We start from the raw sequence: 16,502 nt of genomic DNA on the forward strand, positions 1-16,502 counted from the left end.
TGCATGATCACCACTTCTGTGCCCTAAACACAGAAACACCACCCCCAGCACGACCCCCTACACTGCCCGAACACCACTGCTCTGCCCTAAACCCTGAAACACCACCCCCAGCATGACCCCTACACTGTCCGAACACCACTGCACTGCACTGCCCTAAACCTTGAAACACCACCTCCAGCACTAACCCCTACACTGCCCGAACCCCACTGCACTGCCCTAAACACTGAAACACCACCCCCTGCGCGACCCCCTACACTGCCCGACCTCCACTGCTGTGCCCTAAACCCTGAAACACCACCCCCAGCACGACCCCCTACACTGCCCGAACACCACTGCTCTGCCCTAAACCCTGAAACACCACCCCCAGCACGACCCCCTACACTGCCTGAAGACCACTGCTCTGCCCTAAACCCTGAAACACCACCACCTGCACGACCTCCTACACTACCCGAACACCACTGCTCTGCCCTAAACCCTAAAACACCAACCCGCATATCCCCCTACACTGCCCGAACAGCACTGCTCTGCCCTAAACCCTAAAACACCAGCCCAGCATGACCCCCTACACTCCCCGAACACCACTGCTCTGCCCTAAACCCTAAAACACCAGCCCCAGCATGACCCCTACACTGCCCAAACACCACTGCACTGCCATAAACCCTGAAACACCAGCCCCAGCACGACCCTCTACACTGCCCTAACACCACTGCACTGCCCTAGACCCTAAAACAATAGCCCCAACATGACCACCTACACTGCCCGAACACCACTCCACTGTCCTAAACCCTGAAACACCAGCCCCAGAATGACCCCCTACACTGCCCGAACACCACTGCACTGCCCTAAACCACAGCACGACCACCCACACTGCCCGAACACCACTGCACTGCCCTAAACCCTAAAACACCAGCCCCAGCATGACCCCCACACTGCCCAAACACCACTGCACTGCCCTAAACCATGAAAAACCACCCCGCATTACACCCTACACTGCCAGAATACCACTGCACTGCTCTAAACCCTGAAACACCACCCCCAACAAGACCCCCTACACTGCCCAAACACAACTGTCCTAAACCCTAAAACACAACCCCCAGCAAGACCCTCAACACTGCCCAAACACAGCTGCACTGCCCTAAACCCTGAAACACCACCCCCGGCACAACCCCCTACACTGCCCGAACACCAATGCATTGCCCTAAACCCTGAAACAACACCCCCTGCATGACCCCCTACACTGTCCGAACACCACTGCACTGCCCTAAACCCTAAAACACCCACCCCACACATCCCCCTACCTTGCCCGAACAGCACTGCTCTGCCCTAAAACCTAAAACAACAGCCCCAGCATGACCCCTACACTGCCCAAACACCACTGCACTGCCATAAACCCTGAAACACCAGCCCCAGCACGACCCCCTACACTGCCCGAACACCACTGCACTGCCCTAAACCCTAAAACAATAGCCCCAGCACGACCACCTACACTGCCCGAACACCACTCCACTGCCCTAAACCCTGAAACACCAGCTCCAGCATGACCCCTACACTGCCCGAATACTACTGCACTGCATTAAACCCTGAAACACCACTCCCTGCACAACCCCCTACACTGCTCGACCTCCACTGCACTGCCCTAAACCCTGAAACACCACCCCCTGCGCGACCCTCTACACTGCCCGAACACCACTGCACTGCCCTTAACTCTGAAACACTGCCTGTGCATAACCCCCTACACTGCCCGAACACCACTGGACTGGCCTAAACCCTGAAACACCACCCCAAGCACGACACCCTACACAGCCCGAACACCACTGCACTTCCCTAAAACCTGAAACACCACCCACAGCACGACCCTCTACACTGCCCGAACACCACTGCTTTGCCCTAAGCCCCAGCACGACCCCCCACACTGCACGAACACCACAGCACTGCCCTAAACCCTAAAACACCATCCCCAGCACAACCCCCACACTGCCCAAACACCACTGCACTGCCCTAAACCCTGAAAAACCACCCCAGCAATACACCCTACACTGCCGAAATACCACTGCACTACCCTAAACCCTGAAACACCACCCCCAGCATGACACCCTATACTACCCAAACCCCAATGCACTGCCCTAAACCCTGAAACAACACCCCTGGCACGACCCCCTACATTGCCCAAACACCACTTCTCTGCCCTAAACCCTAAAATACAAACCCCGCACATCCCCCTACACTGCCCGAACTCCACTGCTCTGAACTAAACCCTAAAACACCAGCCCCAGCATGACCCCCTACACTGCCAGAACACCACTGCTCTGCCGTAAACCCTAAAACACCAGCCCCAGCATGACCCCTTCACTGCCCGAACACCACTGCACTGCCCTAAACCCTGAAACACCAGCTCCAGCAGGACCCCCTACACTGCCTGACCACCACTGCACTGCCCTAAACCCTAAAACAATAGCCCCAGCACAACCACCTACACTGCCCGAACACCACTCCACTGCCCTAAACCCTGAAACACCAGCTCCAGCATCACCCCTACACTGCTCAAACACCACTGCACTGCCATAAACCCTGAAACACCACCCCCAGCACGAACCCCTACACTGCCTGAACCCCACAGCACTGCCCTAAACCCTGAAACACCAGCTCCAGCACGACCCTTCACACTGCCCGAACACCACTGCACTGCACTAAACCCTGAAACACCACCCCCTGCATGACCCCCTACACTGCCCGACCACCACTGCACTGCCCTAAACCCTGAAACACCACCCCAAGAGCAACCCTCTACACTGCATAAACACCACTGCATTGCCCTAAACCCTGAACCACCACCCCCAGCACTAACACCTACACTGCCCGAACCCCACTGCACTTCCCTAAAACCTGAAACACCACCCCCAGCCCGACCCCCTACACTGCCCGAACACCACTGCACTGCCCTAAACCCTAAAACAATAGCCCCAGCACAACCACTTACACTGCCCAAACACCACTGCACTTCCCTAAACCCTGAAACACCACCCCCTTTACACTGCCCAAACACCACTGCACTGCCCTAAACCCTGATGCACTGCCCCGTGCAAGACCCCCTACACTGCCCGAACACCACTGCACTGGCCTAAACCCTGAAACACCACCCCCAGCACTAACCCCTACACTGCCCGAACACCCCTGCACTGACCTAAACCCTGAAACACTACACCCTGCGCAACCCCCTACACTGCCCGACCACCACTGCTCTGCCCTAAACCACCACCCCCTGCACAACCCCCTACACTGCCCGAACACCAATGCACTGCCCTAAACGCTGAAACACTACCCCAGCACGACCCCCAACGCTGCCAGAACACCAGCGCACTGACCTAATCCCAAAATCACCGCCCCCAGCACCTTCCCACACTGCCCAAACACCACTTCACTGCCCTAAACCCTGAAAAACCACCCCAGCAATACCCCCTACACTGTTTGAACACCACTGCACTGCCCTAAATCCTGAAACACGACCCCCAGCATGACCCACTACACTGCCCGACCACCACTGCTCTGCCCTAAACCATAAAACACAAACCCCACACATCCCCCTATACTGCCCAAACTCTACTGCCCTGCCCTAAACCCTAAAACACCAGCCCCAGCATGACCCCCTACACTGCCCGAACACCACTGCTCTGCCCTAAACCCTGAAACACCACCACAAGCTTGACCCCCTACACTGCCCGAACACCACTGCACTGCCCTAAACCCTGATAAACCAGCCCCAGCATGACCCCCTACACTGCCCGAACACCACTGCACTGCCCTAAACCCTAAAACAATAGCCCCAACACAACGCCCTACACTGTCTGAACACGACTCCACTGTCCTAAACACTGAAACACCAGCCGCAGCACGACCCCTACACTGCATGAGCACCACTTCTGTGCCCTAAACCCTGAAACACCACCCCCAGCATGACCCCCTACACTGTCCGAACACCACTGCACTGCACTGCCTAAACCCTGAAACACCACCCCAGCACTAACCCCTACACTGCCCGAACCCCACTGCACTGCCCTAAACCCTGAAACACCACCCCCAGCACGACCCCCTACACTGTCCAAACACTACTGCACTGCACTGCCTAAACCCTGAAACACCACTCCAGCACTAACCCCTACACTGCCCGAACCCCACTGCACTGCCCTAAACCCTGAAACACCACCCCCTGCGCGACCCCCTACACTGCCGGACCACAACTGCTATGCCCTACACCCTGAAACACCACCCCCAGCTTGACCCCCTACACTGCCTGAACATCAATGCTCTGCCCTAAACCCTGAAACACCACCAAAAGCATGACCCCCTACACTACCCGAACACCACTGCTCTGCCCTAAACCCTGAAACACCACCCCCAGCATGACCCCCTACACTGCCCGAAGACCACTGCTCTGCCCTAAACCCTGAAACACCACCACCAGCACGACCCCCTATACTGCCCGAAGACCACTGCTCTGCCCTAAACCCTGAAACACCACCCCCAGCAAGTCCCCTACACTGCCCAAACACCACTGTCCAAAAACCCTAAAACACAACCCCCAGCAAGACCCCCAACACTGCCCAAACACCACTGCACTGCCGTAAACCCTGAAACACCACCCCAGGCACAACCCCCTACACTGCCCGAACACCAATGCATTGACCTAAACCCTGAAACAACACCTCCTGCATGACCCCCTACACTGCCCGAACACCACTGCTCTGCCCTAAACCCTAAAACACCAACCCCGCACATCTCCCTACACTGCCCGAACAGCACTGCTCTGCCCTAAACCCTAAAAAAACAGCCCCAGCATGACCCCTACACTGCCCGAACACCACTGCTCTGCCCTAAACCCTAAAACACCAGCCCCGGCATGACCCCTACACTGCCCAAACACCACTGCACTGCCATAAACCCTGAAACACCAGCCCCAGCACGACCCTCTACACTGCCCGAACACCACTGCATTGCCCTAAAACCTAAAACAATAGCCACAGCATGACCAACTACACTGCCCAAACACCACTCCTCTGCCCTAAACCCTGAAACACCAGCCCCAGAATGACCCCCTACACTCCTCGAACACCACTGCACTACCCTAAGCCCCAGCACAACCACCCACACTGCCCGAACACAACTGCACTGCCCTAAACCCTAAAACACCAGTCCCAGCATGACCCCCACACTGCCCAAACACCACTGCACTGCCCTAAACCATGAAAACCCACCCCAGCAATACACCCCACACTGCCAGAATACCACTGCACTGCCCTAAACCCTGAAACACCAACCCCAGCAAGACCCCCTACACTGCCCAAACACCACTGCACTGCCGTAAACCCTGAAACACCACCCCCAGTACGACCCCCTACACTGCCCGAAGACCACTGCTCTGCCCTAAACCCTGAAACACCACCACCAGCACAACCCCCTATACTGCCCGTAGACCACTGCTCTGCCCTAAACCATAAAACACAAACCCCACACATCCCCCTATACTGCCCAAACTCTACTGCGCTGCCCTAAACCCTAAAACACCAGCCCCAGCATGACCCCCTACACTGCCCGAACACCACTGCTCTGCCCTAAACCCTGAAACACCACCACAAGCTTGACCCCCTACACTGCCCAAACACCACTGCACTGCCCTAAACCCTGATAAACCAGCCCCAGCATGACCCCATTCACTGCCCGAACACCACTGCACTGCCCTAAACCCTAAAACAATAGCCCCAACACAACGCCCTACACTGTCCGAACATGACTCCACTGTCCTAAACACTGAAACACCAGCTGCAGCACGACCCCTACACTGCATGAGCACCACTTCTGTGCCCTAAACCCTGAAACACCACCCCCAGCATGACCCCCTACACTGTCCAAACACCACTGCACTGCACTGCATAAACCCTGAAACACCACCCCAGCACTAACCCCTACACTGCCCGAACCCCACTGCACTGCCCTAAACCCTGAAACACCACCCCCAGCACGACCCCCTACACTGTCCGAACACCACTGCACTGCACTGCCTAAACCCTGAAACACCACCCCAGCACTAACCCCTACTCTGCCCGAACCCCACTGCACTGCCCTAAACCCTGAAACACCACCCCCTGCGCGACCCCCTACACTGCCGGACCACAACTGCTGTGCGCTACACCCTGAAACACCACCCCCAGCTTGACCCCCTACACTGCCCGAAAATCAATGCTCTGCCCTAAACCCTGAAACACCACCACCAGCATGACCCCCTACACTGCCCGAACACCACTGCTCTGCCCTAAACCCTGAAACACCACCCCCAGCACGACCCCCTACACTGCCCGAAGATCACTGCTCTGCCTTAAACCCTGAAACACCACCACCAGCACGACCCCCTATACTGCCCGAAGACCACTGCTCTGCCCTAAACCCTGAAACACCACCCCCCAGCAAGTCCCCTACACTGCCCAAACACCACTGTCCTAAACCCTAAAACACAACCCCCAGCAAGACCCCCAACACTGCCCAAACACCACTGCACTGCCGTAAACCCTGAAACACCACCCCAGGCACAACCCCCTACACTGCCCGAACACCACTTCACTGCCCTAAACCCTAAAACACCAGCCCCAGCATGACCCCTACACTGCCCAAACACCACTGCACTGCCCTAAACCCTGAAACACCAGCCCCAGAATGACCCCCTACACTGCTCGAACACCACTGCACTACCCTAAGCCCCAGCACAACCACCCACACTGCCCGAACACAACTGCACTGCCCTAAACCCTAAAACACCAGCCCCAGCATGACCCCTACACTGCCCAAACACCACTGCACTGCCCTAAACCCTGATAAACCAGCCCCAGCATGACCCCCTACACTGCCCGAACACCACTGCACTGCCCTAAACCCTAAAACAATAGCCCCAACACAACGCCCTACACTGTCCGAACACGACTCCACTGTCCTAAACACTGAAACACCAGCTGCAGCACGACCCATACACTGCATGAGCACCACTTCTGTGCCCTAAACCCTGAAACACCACCCCCAGCATGACCCCCTACACTGTCCGAACACCACTGCACTGCACTGCCTAAACCCTGAAACACCACCCCAGCACTAACCCCTACACTGCCCAAACCCCACTGCACTGCCCTAAACCCTGAAACACCACCCCCAGAACGACCCCCTACACTGTCCGAACACCACTGCACTGCACTGCCTAAACCCTGAAACACCACCCCAGCACTAACCCCTACACTGCCCGAACCCCACTGCACTGCCCTAAACCCTGAAACACCACCCCCTGCGCGACCCCCTACACTGCCGGACCACAACTGCTGTGCGCTACACCCTGAAACACCACCCCCAGCTTGACCCCCTACACTGCCCGAAAATCAATGCTCTGCCCTAAACCCTGAAACACCACCACCAGCATGACCCCCTACACTGCCTGAACACCACTGCTCTGCCCTAAACCCTGAAACACCACCCCCAGCACGACCCCCTACACTGCCCGAAGATCACTGCTCTGCCTTAAACCCTGAAACACCACCACCAGCACGACCCCCTATACTGCCCGAAGACCACTGCTCTGCCCTAAACCCTGAAACACCACCCCCCAGCAAGTCCCCTACACTGCCCAAACACCACTGTCCTAAACCCTAAAACACAACCCCCAACAAGACCCCCAACACTGCCCAAACACCACTGCACTGCCGTAAACCCTGAAACACCACCCCAGGCACAACCCCCTAGACTGCCCGAACACCAACGCATTGACCTAAACCCTGAAACAACACCTCCTGCATGACCCCCTACACTGCCCGAACACCACTGCTCTGCCCTAAACCCTAAAACACCAACCCTGCACATCTCCCTACACTGCCCGAACAGCACTGCTCTGCCCTAAACCCTAAAACACCAGCCCCAGCATCACCCCTACACTGCCCGAACACCACTGCTCTGCCCTAAACCCTAAAACACCAGCCCCAGCATGACCCCTACACTGCCCAAACACCACTGCACTGCCATAAACCCTGAAACACCAGCCCCAGCACGACCCTCTACACTGCCCAAACACCACTGCACTGCCCTAAACCCTGAAAAACCACCCCCAGCTTGAGCCCCTACACTGCCCGAACACCACTGCTCTGCCCTAAAGACTAAAACACCAACCCCGCACATCTCCCTACACTGCCCGAACAGCACTGCTCTGCCCTAAACCCTAAAACACCAGCCCCAGCATCACCCCTACACTGCCCGAACACCACTGCTCTGCCCTAAACCCTAAAACACCAGCCCCAGCATGACCCCTACACTGCCCAAACACCACTGCACTGCCATAAACCCTGAAACACCAGCCCCAGCACGACCCTCTACACTGCCCAAACACCACTGCATTGCCCTAAAACCTAAAACAATAGCCACAGCATGACCACCTACACTGCCCGAACACCACTCCTCTGCCCTAAACCCTGAAACACCAGCCCCAGAATGACCCCCTACACTGCTCGAACACCACTGCACTGCCCTAAGCCCCAGCACGACCACCCGCACTGCCCAAACACAACTGCACTGCCCTAAGCCCTAAAACACCAGCCCCAGCATGACCCCCATACTGCCCAAACACCACTGCACTGCCCTAAACTATGAAAACCCACCCCAGAAATACACCCTACACTGCCAGAATACCACTGCACTGCCCTAAACCCTGAAACACCACCCCCAGCAAGACCCCCTACACTGCCCAAACACCACTGTCCTAAACCCTAAAACACAACCCCCAGCAAGATCCCAACACTGCCCAAACACCACTGCAATGCCGTAAACCCTGAAACACCACCCCAGGCACAACCCCCTACACTGCCCGAACACCAATGCATTGCCCTAAACCCTGAAAAAACACCCCCTGCATGACCCCCTACACTGTCCAAACACCACTGCACTGCCCTAAACCCTAAAACAATAGCCCCAGCACAACCACTTACTCTGCCCGAACCCCACTGCACTGCCTACACCCTAGAACACCAGCCCCAGCACGACCCTCCACACTGCCCGAATACTACTGCACTGCCCTAAACCATGAAACGTCTCCCCCTGCACAACCCCCTACACTGCTCGACCACCACTGCACTGTCCTAAACCCTGAAACACCACCCCTGCGCGACCCTCTATACTGCCGGAACACCACTGCACTGCCCTAAACCCTGAAACACTGCCCCGTGCATGACCCCCTACACTGCCGGAACACCACTGCACTGGCCTAAACCCTGAAACACCACCCCTAGCACAACACCCTATACTGCCCAAACACCACTGCACTTCCTTAAACCCTGAAACACCACCCCCAGCACGACCCCTACACTGCCCGAACACCACTCCTTTGCCCTAAGCCCCAGCACGACCCCCCCACACTGCACGAACACCATGGCACTGCCCTTAACCCTAAAACACCAGCCCCAGCACGACCCCCGCACTGCCCAAACACCACTGCACTGCCCTAAACCCTGAAACACCACCCCCAGCATGACCCCCTATAGTACCCGAACACCAATGCACTGCCCCAAACCCTGAAACAACACCCCCTGCACGACCCCCTACATTGCCCGAACACCACTGCTCTACCCTAAACCCTAAAATACCAACCCCGCACATCCCCCTAGACTTCCTGAACACCACTGCACTGCCCTAAACCCTGAAACACTGCCCCGTGCATGACCCCCTACACTGCCAGAACACCACTGCACTGGCCTAAACCCTGAAACACCACCCCTAGCACAACACCCTATACTGCCCGAACACCACTGCACTTCCTTAAACCCTGAAACACCACCCCCAGCACGACCCCTACACTGCCCGAACACCACTCCTTTGCCCTAAGCCCCAGCTCGACCCCCCCACACTGCACGAACACCATGGCACTGCCCTTAACCCTTGCCCTTAACCCTAAAACACCAGCCCCAGCACGACCCCCACACTGCCCAAACACCACTGCACTGCCCTAAACCCTGAAACACCACCCCCAGCATGACCCCCTATACTACCCGAACACCAATGCACTGCCCCAAACCCTGAAACAACACCCCCTGCACGACCCCCTACATTGCCCGAACACCACTGCTCTGCCCTAAACCCTAAAATACCAACCCCGCACATCCCCCTAGACTTCCTGAACACCACTGCTCTGCCCTAAACCCCAAAACACCAGCCCCAGCATGACCCCCTACACTGCCCGAACACCACTGCTCTGCCGTAAACCCTAAAACACCAGCCCCAGCATGACCCCTTCACTGCCCGAACACCACTGCACTGCCCTAAACCCGGAAACACCAGCTCCAGCAGGACCCCCTACACTGCCTGAACACCACTGCACTGCCCTAAACCCTAAAACAATAGCCCAAGTACGACCACCTACACTGCCCGAACACCACTAAACTGCCCTAAACCCTGAAACACCAGCTCCAGCATGACCCCTAGACTGCCCGAGCACCACTGCTGTGCTCTAAACCCTGAAACACCACCTCAAGCATGACCCTCTACATTGCCCAAACACCACTGCACTGCCATAAACCCTGAAACACCACCCCCAGCACGAACCCCTACACTGCCTGAACCCCACAGCACTGCCCTAAACCCTGAAACACCAGCCCCAGCACGACCCTTCACACTGCCCAAACACCACTGCACTGCCCTAAACCCTGAAACACCACCCCCTGCACGACCCCCTACACTGCCTGACCACCACTTCACTGCCCTAAACCCTGAAACACCACCCCATGAGCGGCCCTCTACACTGCTTAAACACCACTGCACTGCCCTAAACCCTGAGACACCACCCCCTGCATGACCCTCTACAATGCCCGAACACCACTGCACTGCCCTAAACCCTGAAACACCACCCCCAGCACGACCCCTACACTGCCCGAACACCACTCCTTTGCCCTAAGCCCCAGCATGACACCCCACACTTCACGAACACGATGGCACTGCCCTAAACCCTAAAACACCAGCCCCAGCAAAACCCCCACACTGCCCAAACAGCACTGCACTGCCCTAAACCCTGAAAAACCACCCCAGCAATACACCCTACACTGCCCAAATACCACTGCACTACCCTAAACCCTGAAACACCACCCCCAGTATGACCCCCTATACTACCCGAACACCAATGCACTGCCCTAAACCCTGGAACAACACCACCTGCACGACCCACTACATTGCCTGAACACCACTGCTCTGCCCTAAACCCTAAAACACCAACCCCGCACATCCCCCTAGACTTTCCGAACACCACTGCTCTGCCTTAAACCCTAAAACACAAGCCCCAGCATGACCCCCTACACTGCCCGAACACCACTGCTCTGCCATAAACCCTAAAACACCAGCCCCAGCATGACCCCTTAACTGCCCGAACACCACTGCACTGCCCTAAACCTGGAAACACCAGCTCCAGCAGGACCCCCTACACTGCCTGAACACCACTGCATGCCCTAAACCCTAAAACAATAGCCCAAGCACGACCACCTACACTGCCCGAACACCACTCCACTGCCCTAAACCCTGAAACACCAGCTCCAGCATGACCCCTACACTGCCCGAGCACCACTGCTGTGCTCTAAACCCTGAAACACCACCTACAGCAGGACCCTCTGCATTGCCCGAACACCACTGCACTGCCATAAACCCTGAAACACCACCCCCAGCACGAACCCCTACACTGCCTGAACCCCACAGCACTGCCCTAAACTCTGAAACAACAGCCCCAGCACGACCCTTCACACTGCCCACACACCACTGCACTGCCCTAAACCCAGAAACACCACCCCCTGCACGACCCCCTACACTGCCTGACCACCACTTCACTGCCCTAAACCCTGAAACACCACCCCATGAGCGACCCTCTACACTGTATAAACACAACTGCACTGCCCTAAACCCTGAAACACCACCCCCTGCATGACCCTCTACAATGCCCAAACACCACTGCACTGCCCTAAACCCTGAAACACCACCCCCAGCACGACCCCCTACACTGCCCGAACACCACTGCACTTCCCTAAACCCTGAAATGTCACCCCCAGCACAACCCCCTACACTGCCCGAACACAACTGCACTGCCCTAAACCCTGATACGCCACCCCCCTGCACGACCCCTTACACTGCCCAAACACCACTGCACTGCCCTCAACCCTGAAACACCAACCCCAGCACAACCCCCTACACTGCCCGAACACCACTTCACTGCCCTAAACCCTTAAAAACTAGCACCAGCACAACCCCCTACACTGCCCGAACACCACTGCACTGCCCTAAACCCTGAAACACCAGCCCCAGCACGACCCCCTCCACTGCCAGAACACCACTGCACTGTCTTAAACCCTGAAACACCAGCCCCAGCATGACTCCCTACACTGCCCGAAAACCACTGCACTGCCCTTAACCCTGAAACACCACCCCCTGACCGACCGCTTACACTACTCGACACCACTGCACTGCCCTAAACCCTGAAATACAATCCCCTGCACAACCCCCTACACTGCCCGACCACCACTGCTGTGCCCTAAACCCTGAAACACCACCCCCAGGGCAACCCCCTACACTGCCCGAACACCACTGCTCTTCCCTAAACCCCGAAACACCACCCCCAGCATGACCCCCTACACTGCCCCAACACCACTGCACTGCCCTAAGCCCCAGCACAACTCCCCACACTGCCCGAACACCTCTGCACTGCCCTGAACCCTAAACACCAGCCCCAGCCCCACCCCCACACTGCATAAACACCACTGTACTTCCCTATACCCTGAAAAACCACCCCAGCAATACATCCTACACTGCCCAAATACCACTGCACTACCCTAAACCCTGAAACACCACCCCCAGCAAGACACCCTACACTGCCCAAACACCACTGTCCTAAACCCTGAAACACCACCCCCAGCAAGACCCCCAACACTGCCCAAACACCACTGAACTGCCCTACACCCTGAAACACCACCCCCTGCACAACCCCCGACACTACCCGAACACCAATGCACTGCCCTAAACCCTGAAACAACACCCCCTGCATGACCCCCTACACTGCCCGAACACCACTGCACTGCCCTAAAACTTGAAAAACCACCCCCAGCGTGACCCCCTACACTGCCTGAACACCACTGCTCTGCCCTAAACCCTAAAACACCAGCCCCAGCACAACCCTCTACACTACCTGAACACCACTGCTCTGCCATAAACCTTAAAACACCAGCCCCAGCATGACCCCTACACTGCCTGAACTCCACTGCACTGCCCTAAACCCTGAAACACCAGCTCCAGCACGAACCTCTACACTACCTGAACACCACTGCACTGCGCTAAACACTAAAACAATAGCCCCAGCACAACCACCTACACTGCCCGAACACCACTCACCTGCCCTAACCCTGAAACACCAGCCCCAGCATGACCCCTACACTGCCCGAGCACCACTGCTGTGCCCTAAACCCTAAAACACCACCTCCAGCACGACCCCCTACATTGCCCGAACCACACTGCACTGCCATAAACCCTGAAACATCACCCCAGCACGAACCCCTACACTGCCCGAACCCCACTGCACTGCCCTAAACCCTGAAACACCACCCACTGCACGACCCCCTACACTGCCCGACAACCACTGCACTGCCCTAAACCCTGAAATACCACTCCCTGAGCGACCCTCTACACTGCATAAACACCACTGCACTGCCCTAAACCCTGAAACACCACCCTCTGCATAACCCTCTACAATGCCCGAACACCACTGCACTGCCCTAAATCCTGAAGCACCACCCCCTGCACGACCCCCTACACTGCCCGAACACCACTGCACTTCCCTAAACCTTGAAATGTCACCCCCAGCACAACCCCCTACACTGCCCAAACACCACTGTCCTGCCCTAAACCCTGAAACACCAACCCCAGGACAACCCCCTACACTGCCCGAACACCACTTCACTGCCCTAAACCCTTAAACACCAGCCCCAGCACATCCCCCTACACTGCCCGAAAACCACTGCACTGCCCTAAACCCTGAAACACCACCCCCAGCACGACCCCCTACACTGCCCGAACACCACTGCACTTCCCTAAACCCTGAAATGTCACCCCCAGCACAACCCCCTACACTGCCCGAACACAACTGCACTGCCCTAAACCCTGATACGCCACCCCCCTGCACGACCCCTTACACTGCCCAAACACCACTGCACTGCCCTCAACCCTGAAACACCAACCCCAGCACAACACCCTACACTGCCCGAACACCACTTCACTGCCCTAAACCCTTAAAAACTAGCACCAGCACAACCCCCTACACTGCCCGAACACCACTGCACTGCCCTAAACCCTGAAACACCAGCCCCAGCACGACCCCCTACACTGCCAGAACACCACTGCACTGTCCTAAACCCTGAAACACCAGCCCCAGCATGACTCCCTACACTGCCCGAAAACCACTGCACTGCCCTAAACCCTGAAACACCACCCCCTGACCGACCGCTTACACTGCTCGACACCACTGCACTGCCCTAAACCCTGAAATACAATCCCCTGCACAACCCCCTACACTGCCCGACCACCACTGCTGTGCCCTAAACCCTGAAACACCACCCCCAGGGCAACCCCCTACACTGCCCGAACACCACTGCTCTTCCCTAAACCCCGAAACACCACCCCCAGCATGACCCCCTACACTGCCCCAACACCACTGCACTGCCCTAAGCCCCAGCACAACTCCCCACACTGCCCGAACACCTCTGCACTGCCCTGAACCCTAAACACCAGCCCCAGCCCCACCCCCACACTGCATAAACACCACTGTACTTCCCTATACCCTGAAAAACCACCCCAGCAATACATCCTACACTGCCCAAATACCACTGCACTACCCTAAACCCTGAAACACCACCCCCAGCAAGACACCCTACACTGCTCAAACACCACTGTCCTAAACCCTGAAACACCACCCCCAGCAAGACCCCCAACACTGCCCAAACACCACTGAACTGCCCTACACCCTGAAACACCACCCCCTGCACAACCCCCGACACTACCCGAACACCAATGCACTGCCCTAAACCCTGAAACAACACCCCCTGCATGACCCCCTACACTGCCCGAACACCACTGCACTCCCCTAAAACCTGAAAAACCACCCCCAGCGTGACCCCCTACACTGCCTGAACACCACTGCTCTGCCCTAAACCCTAAAACACCAGCCCCAGCATGACCCTCTACACTACCTGAACACCACTGCTCTGCCATAAACCTTAAAACACCAGCCCCAGCATGACCCCTACACTGCCTGAACTCCACTGCACTGCCCTAAACCCTGAAACACCAGCTCCAGCACGACCCTCTACACTACCTGAACACCACTGCACTGCGCTAAACACTAAAACAATAGCCCCAGCACAACCACCTACACTGCCCGAACACCACTCACCTGCCCTAACCCTGAAACACCAGCCCCAGCATGACCCCTACACTGCCCGAGCACCACTGCTGTGCCCTAAACCCTGAAACACCACCTCCAGCACGACCCCCTACATTGCCCGAACCACACTGCACTGCCATAAACCCTAAAACATCACCCCAGTACGAACCCCTACACTGCCCGAACCCCACTGCACTGCCCTAAACCCTGAAACACCAGCCCTAGCACGACTCTTCACACTGCCCGAACACCACTGCACTGCCCTAAACCCTGAAACACCACCCACTGCACGACCCCCTACACTGCCCGACAACCACTGCACTGCCCTAAACCCTGAAACACCACTCCCTGAGCGACCCTCTACACTGCATAAACACCACTGCACTGCCCTAAACCCTGAAACACCACCCTCTGCATAACCCTCTACAATGCCCGAACACCACTGCACTGCCCTAAATCCTGAAGCACCACCCCCTGCACGACCCCCTACACTGCCCGAACACCACTGCACTCCCCTAAAACCTGAAAAACCACCCCCAGCGTGACCCCCTACACTGCCCGAACACCACTGCACTGCCCTAAACGCTGAAACACCAGCCCCAGCACGACCCCCTACACTGCCAGAACACCACTGCACTGTCCTAAACCCTGAAACACCAGCCCCAGCATGACTCCCTACACTGCCCGAAAACCACTGCACTGCCCTAAACCCTGAAACACCACCCCCTGACCGACCGCTTACACTGCTCGACACCACTGCACTGCCCTAAACCCTGAAATACAATCCCCTGCACAACCCCCTACACTGCCCGACCACCACTGCTGTGCCCTAAACCCTGAAACACAACCCCCAGCGCAACCCCCTACACTGCCTGAACACCACTGCTCTGCCCTAAACCCCGAAACACCACCCCCAGCATGACCCCCTACACTGCCCCAACACCACTGCACTGCCCTAAGCCCCAGCACAACTCCCCACACTACCCGAACACCTCTGCACTGCCCTGAACCATAAACACCAGCCCCAGCC

Source organism: Triturus cristatus, chromosome 6 (genome assembly GCF_964204655.1).
Source record: "Triturus cristatus chromosome 6, aTriCri1.1, whole genome shotgun sequence".
NCBI lineage: Eukaryota > Metazoa > Chordata > Amphibia > Caudata > Salamandridae > Triturus > Triturus cristatus.